The sequence below is a fragment of the Cylas formicarius genome, unplaced genomic scaffold (genome assembly GCF_029955315.1).
Source record: "Cylas formicarius isolate icCylForm1 unplaced genomic scaffold, icCylForm1.1 PGA_scaffold_9__14_contigs__length_23061073, whole genome shotgun sequence".
Classification (NCBI taxonomy): Eukaryota; Metazoa; Arthropoda; class Insecta; order Coleoptera; family Brentidae; genus Cylas; species Cylas formicarius.
This window is the reverse complement of record NW_026844365.1, coordinates 14,912,231-14,920,976: the sequence shown is the minus strand read 5'-3', so window position 1 is coordinate 14,920,976 and position 8,746 is coordinate 14,912,231.

Below are 8,746 nucleotides of genomic sequence, written 5' to 3'. Positions count from 1 at the left end.
GAGACACACTTACCTAAAAATGTATATTGTATAGGACACTTGGTATATACAAGAATTTTTATTGGGTGAGGCAAGAATTAGTAAAAGAAAAAAGAAAATTTAGAAAACATAATCACAGAAACACTTTTTTAATGTCAAAGATTAAAAAATATTGACTTGACTTTTAGACTAAAATGGAAAATTTACATTTGATAACTCGCATCAAATTTTTTTTAAATTTAGTTTCAATCTTGCAATATTTTTTGTTTTACAGTTAAAAGGTTATAATCACACATATTCTTAAAATCTAGCCCTGGTGATAACTGTGTCATTACGAAGGATGATTTTGCATAATTAATTTTAAAAGTAAAATTTAAAAAATGTGTCTTTGATCCACGATATCATGATGAATAAAAAATTGAAATCATTGTGATTTCAAAAAAAGGTATAAAGCTTAATACACAAGTATATATTTCCTTTAAAACATATTTTGAATGTTTCATTTAAAAATGTAGCATTAATATTTTACAGAAGCGGGGAATATTACAAAAAAATTCATTCATTGTGCCAACGGCCATGCCCTTATCGGGGCTTCCATCGAGGGACGTATTATGTAAAATAAGGGACGTTTATCCCTTCGGGTGCCCATAACGCCGGAAATAACTGTGGAAGGGTCGAACGACGCAAATGAGTAAAAAAGGGTACACAAACTTCTGGTCCGAAGACCAAAAAAAAAACGAGTTTTAGTTCCGAAATTAATAATTTCGTTTTTAAAAACAATTTTATTCACAAGCGAGCTAAGATACATACAACATATTATCGCGAATCTTGCACACGTTGTGAGAAGCTCACTATATTACAGCTCTCATGGGAATATAACTCCTCCCACGCTAGCACATCCTTAAGGTGTGGTTTCACTTAAAAATCAATATTATTATCAGCTTGATTGATATCTTCATTCATTCATTGGGTTTCCTAATTATTTTTACAATACAATGTTCATAAAATAGGTAAAATAGTAAAGAAATAATTAACAGAAATATTAAAATAGGTTAAAATAATTTTGAAGGTCTTCCATCTGGTTCTTCAGTCTGGCCTAGATTTTGTCCGTAGTCTTGAGGTTAACAGCTTTTAGATCAATCGCTGGTGGATTGAATATTGGTTAATGTTTATTAATCTTAGTGCTTGTTAATAAAGGCAAATTAACTTCTTGAAACAGTAGGTTTATTGACTTGTAGGTTTCGAAGGTCGTCAATTTTATTTGGACTTTACATGCTAATTGTACTTCTAGCAGGCAGGAACCCGAAAGTAGACTATGGTCGTCTAGATCTTGACATGTTTATTTGGTAATCGCGTTAATTGGTACCGTGACAATAGATTTACCATCGATAATTTTCGTCTATTGGATTTCGTGCAATTGAACTTCAAATGGGCGACTAAGTAGCTGAATAGCACTGCTATAGGCGTCCTTGAACAGGAATTGATTGGGCCGCAGTAGATGCATAAAGAGAGTTCAGACGAACATAACCTCAAAACACAATCACCCCCTCGCCTCCCTGCGGGTGCATGGTCCTTCTAAGGAGTGGTCTGCCCCCGAAGTGGGGCCCCGATACTGGTAGGGTATGACTCGCCCCACCCAGGGCCCCATGTCAGACGTTCAGAACTTAACCTCAAAAAACGATGATGATTCACCTTTTTTTTTTTTCGTTACCGGGGATCGAACCCGGGATCCTTCTGTTGTTCAATGCCGACTTTAACTTCTAGCTAACGAGCATATTAAATCAAATAGGTAACGACGGCTAGATAAGAAGAATAATGACGTCACGTGGGCTGACGACTTTCCTTTTTTTTTCGAAGCATTTTTCTTAGTATTGCTATTGCTGTTTTCAATTCTATTCTAGGACCAATAGAACGAGCGAATTTGTCTCTTTCCTGGAAGCTACCGATGAAGTCCAGGACGATACTTGTTCCTGTTCTTCGCGCTAATAGGACTTCGAACAATGTTACTGTTCACTAGCCAGTGAGATGCACTTGCTTTCACTTGCGTCTTCGAATTTCCCACAAACCGTTGAAACGATGATGATTTCATTTTTGAACACAATTTTATTCAAAATCGAGCTAAGATACATCACATATTGTCTTATGTGCTGATACTGCATGTGAATGTAAAAACGCGAATCTTGAAAACGTTGTGAGAAGCGCCATTATATTATTATTATATTGCAGCTCTCGTGGGAATATAACTTGCAGAGAACATTTTAAAAATTAGCTGCCCGAAATCTAAAAAAAAGGCAGCTCCTCCCGATATACATGAAGTATTTCGCGAAAGACTTTTTCTGCTAAAAGAGGAATCTTGCGATGTCGATAAACGAAGCGCGAGCGAGTACAGGATCGGAGAGAGATTCCATTAGGAAAGTGAAAAATATTTACACACGTAGCTCAATACCCTCGCAAAACGCTTACGGAAATCTTAAGAAATCGACAGCTTCGTTACTTCGGAATCTTACTACGCCAAAATGGATTTAATCTATGATAAACTGAAAATAGTTAAAGGGCGCCTTTTTTGATAATAAAGGTATATTAGGTATTGTTTTATTTTGATCAAATTTTTGACCCACTCATTTCAATTTGTTGCTGTCTTCTCTCTAAACAAATTTTTTCTGTCTAAACTGGAATGGCGAAAGCGTGATTGAAAACTGAGGCAAATTCTGCAATATGCAACCTTCTCTTCTTGGCCTCGAGACTTGAGACTCCTTCTTCTTCTATTATTGACTACAAAAGTTTTCCTGTTTGTCTTCCCTCTCACTTTTCAGGTGCTGTTTGTCCATCTTATTCCGAGTCTTTTCTAATAGTATAAAATCTTTTTTTTGATTTAGTATTGTACAAAGTACACGTTAGCAAACTAATTAAACCCAAAAGAAAAACTGAAAAATCAACATAAAACAATCTCTCATTGTGAAAAAGAAAACAATCCCCATTCTTATCTGCCTCACTTTAAATAAAATTTGCCTCAGTCCATATTTGTACGCTACTGAAAAAAAAATTAGTTTCGACTTGAGTCACACATGACAAATCATAAAACAGGGTACTTGGAAGCTGAGTGCAGTTAAATTAACTCAGCACTAAAATTGGTCAATGCATAGTACCATTTTTTCTCAAGGTTTTGCATTTTAATTCACGTCTTGGTCTCACTTATTACTCGAAATACTGAACTTGAAGCCAAACGTGACAATTAAAATTTATTTATTACGTTTCCTAGTCTTTATAACCGATTGATATCGACGCATGACGCTTGATCGACATTAATTCATATTTCCCTGATAATGTTTCTTACACCATCGGCTGGGTGGGTTGAGAATTTCTAAGCTGCCTACAATTATGAAATATATACATCCAAATCCGGTAAGTCATTCGAAAGAAAATTAATTTCGAAATTGATTTTGAACTTGATTAATGTAAATTTACATACTTTTTAAAAATCGCCCCGCATACATAGGTTCGTTTATAATATCCTTTTGGCAGCATGACTGAATCATCAGAATAGGTCAACAAGTGATATATTATAAACACTGTTGATGAATTTTCGATAAGTTAACAGAACAAAGTAATTTTATTATAGTGTTAAATATTTTTCATGCCTGCAAAGTATTTTTTACATCTTTTGAGATATTGATAATGGCGGTCCTACTATTCGCAATCACCGCAAAGCTACAGGCTATTATTGTTGTTGTTATTATTATTATTATTATTATTATTATTATTATTATTATTATCGGTGTCAGATTTCTCTGCTTTGCAGGTATTGGTGATGTGGTATTCGTAGAGTGGAGGAGAGTCTGGCGTATTATAGCTTTTTGTTATGCATCAGAGATGTTATTCTGCATGTCTAGATTCTCCAGGTTCTAGCTGGATAGCCAGGTCTTCATATTTTCGAACTTTCTCAGCTCCCGTAGATCTGAATTGTTGTGGTGATTTTGGTTCATATTTGTAAAATGCAGGGGTATCTTTCGACAAATATTTCACATTGCAAGCCCAGTTGCTGCTGTATGATTTTTGCCAGTTAATTGTGCATTCCTAAATAAGCATTATCCCCAGTAATGCAACATTTCCTACATTTTGTTGATTTTCAATATATGTTTTTCATAATTTCTAGTTCCAATTACCTTGTCTTGTATTCCGAGTATAAAGTTCTCAGGGTCAGGATAGAGAGGATACTTACCAAAAATGCTTTTCTCTTCCAAGTTTGTATTTCCTGATGTAGTGCTAATGTTGTATCGGTTACTATTTGCATACTATACTAAGTTGAGTGGTGTGAAGTTTTTATGAGATTTCTTATAGACTGGATGATACGGTCTGTGGATCCTAATAATTTCGCATTACTTTTAGAGACCTGGTTTCTACAAATTTTGCTGATATGTAGAAGCCCCCCGCCACCTTCTTTTCTAGGGATATAAAGTTGTGATGTTGATGAGTTATGGTGTACACATCTGAATTTTGTTAACATCTGACCATTTCTTCTATCTAAGCCTTCCAAGTCAGTATTGGACTTTTTAATTATTCCAAAGGAATATATGAGAAAAGGTAGTGCCGACTAATAATTGCGGCGATGACGATTTTGTGGGTTAGTTTTGTTTTCAACACATTAGTCATTTTTTTGTATTGTCAGTGAGCTGCTGCTTAAGTTTTGTGGTATACCAGGATATTTATTCTAAGTCTGCGATGCCTTCGAAAGATTCTTTTTCTTCAGCTGATGGTTCAAGTTTTAGTTTGTTGATTCCTATTGTTGCGCACTTATTATCATTTTTATTATTACGTAAAAGTTTTTGTAACGAAAAAAACAAAAAAACTAACAATTTACACCCATCCACGGAAATATACAGGGTGATCCACCGGGAACTTCGTCGATCATTTATAGCAAAACAACAATTATTAAAAATTTTTCATGTCATGTCATGCATAATGTTTTACAGCTAAATCTTATTTACAAATTTAGTTATTAATTTGGGAAATCATTAATTTCAGGTTGTTTAAAAAAATGCCAATCATTCTTAAACTAAAAAGGATTGACGAAACATCTTATCTAATTTAAAATAATAATAATTTTCTTACTGACACCGCCATTAATAACTAAATGTGCCTTTTTGTAAAATTTTTTTGCAAAAATATGCAGAAATGTGGCGAGTATGTCGAATACTACTGGTTATGGGAAAACTGGTATAAAACCTTGAAGTTTTAAATTGGATAGAAAAAACCTGCTCTTATTGGACGTTGTCTCTCAAAAATGACTTTTGCAGGAGATCTATACATTTTTGCACTTCTTTGTAAGTAAAAGTCTATTTGAATTTAAAAATAGCACAGGCATTCCGAATTTTATTGCTTTACAACAATTGTCTTTGCAAATAATAATTATCAATGACATCAGCATTTAGGGGAATGATTTTTCAGTCCAAATGTGCCTTATTCAAAAGAAAATTTCTTGGATAGTACCGTTTTGAAGGTGCAAAAATATTTCAAATTGAACAATCCCAAAGAAAAAACGCAGGAATATGGCGGGCGAGCATGTCAATTACTACTAGTATGAAAACAAGTCGGCGCACTTCAGGAGTCGCTCAAAGTACGAATCGCGTAATTAGGAATAATGTTGTTAGTGACCCGTTTTCCGCCGTGTTGCTTGGATCCGCGATTTGCCTCTTCTTTGTTCCTGGGGTTCCTGACCCTCCTCACCACGGCGAGCGACTTCTTTGTAGGCCATTTCTATTCTATCGGGACCGATCTCGATCCTCGGATATATATCTCACCCGGGGAAGTTTAGATATAAACAGCGATCGAAAACGAATTGAGGGTAACGGAGATTTTCATATGGTTATAAGCGCTTATTTGAGTGTGTTTTACATTATTCCAAGTTAAATTGAGTGTTACTTTTACAATACACTCTTTCAGAATTTATAATAAATTAAAATTTATTATAAACTTTAAAACTTATACAACTGCTACTTAACTGCAGAAAATATTGATGATAATAATAATATTGTTTATTATGCCAAATTATAGTATGTATATCCCAAGTTATATAAAGCTATACAAAGGAATAATGGGCCTTGACACAGCTTTCTTCCAAAATGAAGGTGATGTTGAAGCCAACTAAACTTATAACAAAGAAATAATACATATTACAACATTTTAATGTAGAAAATGGTATAGAAGAATGACAGGATGCCAAGAAAAATAAAGTAAAGGAGAAAAAAGAAGACAGCGCTACTTTAAAAGAGAAAAAAAGATATTTCTTTATTTAAGCAAAACGCTTCGTTAATTATTGAACCATCGTTAAAATGCCTTGCTAATTATCAACGTGTCAACAATTTGGAATGAGCCAATCATTTATTTTATATTTATTAATCATAAACGCAATCAGATATTAGAAGCACTTTTTGAAAAACTCTTTTTTATGAACAGGTATAGCTAACAAATGTTGTTTTCGAATATTTATATTGTGAATATCCGTACGATGTATTAGTTTTTCATGAAGATAGGGAGTACATTTTGACTTAATTATTTTGTAATACAGACATAGTGAATGCACATGTTATTATTAAAGAAGGTGTCTAGCACAAATTTGTCGAAGTCGGAGTTTAGAAGATCGTTAACAGTTTGAACCTGCGACGGGGAAAAGGGTAAATCTGGGTAACGTTGGTGTATATGATACTTATATTACTGAATGTGATTTACGAAATTAAACGTCTATATGCTATGCTCCTTTCTTATTCTAACCTTAACTATTTCTGAAGAGCAGAAGGCAACCTCGTCAAATCCAATATACCTCAAGCTACCATTATGAATCGTGACAAAGTGTAATCAAGCCTAATTAAAACCGTAGCACTGTTCCAATCTCTTGCTTTTACTAAGTCATCCACAATATTGAGATATGGCCGACCAACTAGCACGGAGCCGTCCGTTGAAATGGTAGACAGTGTTATGAAGACCAAGCTGAACAAATGATTGCAGAGAAGTGGGTCCTCAGTGACTACGAGAGTTGGTAGCAATGCTAACAGGACAGTGCTATCAAAGAAGGCATCTTCATATCATCCAAAACTAACCAGATGTGCACTAGGGGGCAGCCGATTAGAATATTAGGAGCTACATACAAATTACGTGAAAACCAAAAACAACACAATATTACTTTAGGTACTTTGGTACAGTACTCTTCTAGCGGAGAGCGAAGATGTGCGTGAATGTGAGAATGATGATTAATACAAATGTTAATACTTCAGCCGATATGATTATGCATTAGTGTTGGACTGCATCGTAATTTGATAGGTATCTTATTGCATTCGGCAAGGTAATTTTTTCTAAAACAAGGGCTTAGTCAACAAACCGCCCATTGGCTATCATCACTTTCCTTAAGTTCACAACTCTCGACTTGACAACCGGTTTGTCTTAGGACCCCCGAGTCTAACCCTGAAAAATTTGGCTCACCTGGTGTTACTTTCATTCCTCCATCCTCTTCGACCTTCTTTTAATGGTCAGCTATGCGGGTGCGGCTATGAGCGCCATTGTGTAAGTAAGCATCGTAAAGTCAATAAAGTTTAATGTATTTTAAAGCGAATATCGAGAGCTCTTTATCACACCCCGTCATCGACAAGCTCTACGCAATCAACTTAAGTAAACCTGACACTTATATTGTTGAAGTATTGGTTTGAAATTAAAATGCTTCTTCAGGTTTCGTAGAGGTAAACGTAATAACTGAAAGCTTGTTTCGTTATATGATTCGTTTTGCTCTAAATTTCAGAAAGTAGAGGAGCACATCCTATGAGACTTTTAAAATTACTTGCTCCTCTAAAGTTGTTTAAAATTTTCTCATTAAATTAACATTAAAACATATCTCGTGCACAAATCGTGGCTTAGCAGAACAATAATAAATTGTTCCAATACGCGAACCGGTAAAAAAATAATTCTGTCACGGCTTCGTGATCGTTTTTGTGTGAAACACGCTGGATATGGTGGATCAAATTGGAAACTTTTATATAGAACACGTAATGGTAAAAACCGGACATAAATGTTTTTTCAAAGAAACTTCCACTGGCCATAGTAATACTATTTACAGAATGCTATTATATTTAAACCCTATTCACTCTAACATACGTTTTACTACTGAATTAGTAATCTCCCATTCTTAGATATTTTTATCATTAGAAAATCAGACCTAACATTGGGTCATTCTATTTGCAGAAAACCTACGCACGCAGATCGATGGCTTAATCCATTGTTACATCACCATCCGGTCTAACACTATCTCAATTCGAATCAGTGAACCCAAAATTAAAACACCTTTCTCTAATAATTTCCAAAATAGAAATATTAAGTATTCCATCACAAAATACACTACACCACAAACTTCCCAAGACGGTCAAAGAGTCCGAAAGCAAAGAAGTCACTGTTGTCTTTCCTTACATTCAAAACATCTCAACCCGAGTCATGGAACCCAGAATTAAAACACTTTGCCTCTGCCCTTCTCTCTAATAATTTCTACATTACAAATATTAAGCGTTTCATCACAAAATACAGTTCATCAAAACCTTCCAATAGAAGTGAAACCGAAAGCAATCCCACACTTGCCACTGTTGTACTTCCTTATATTCAAAACATCGCTGACCACATAACAAATATATAACATCAAAACCAGATTTACCACTTGTCAACCAAACATTCTATATATATATATATATATATATATATATATATATATATATATATATATATATATATATAT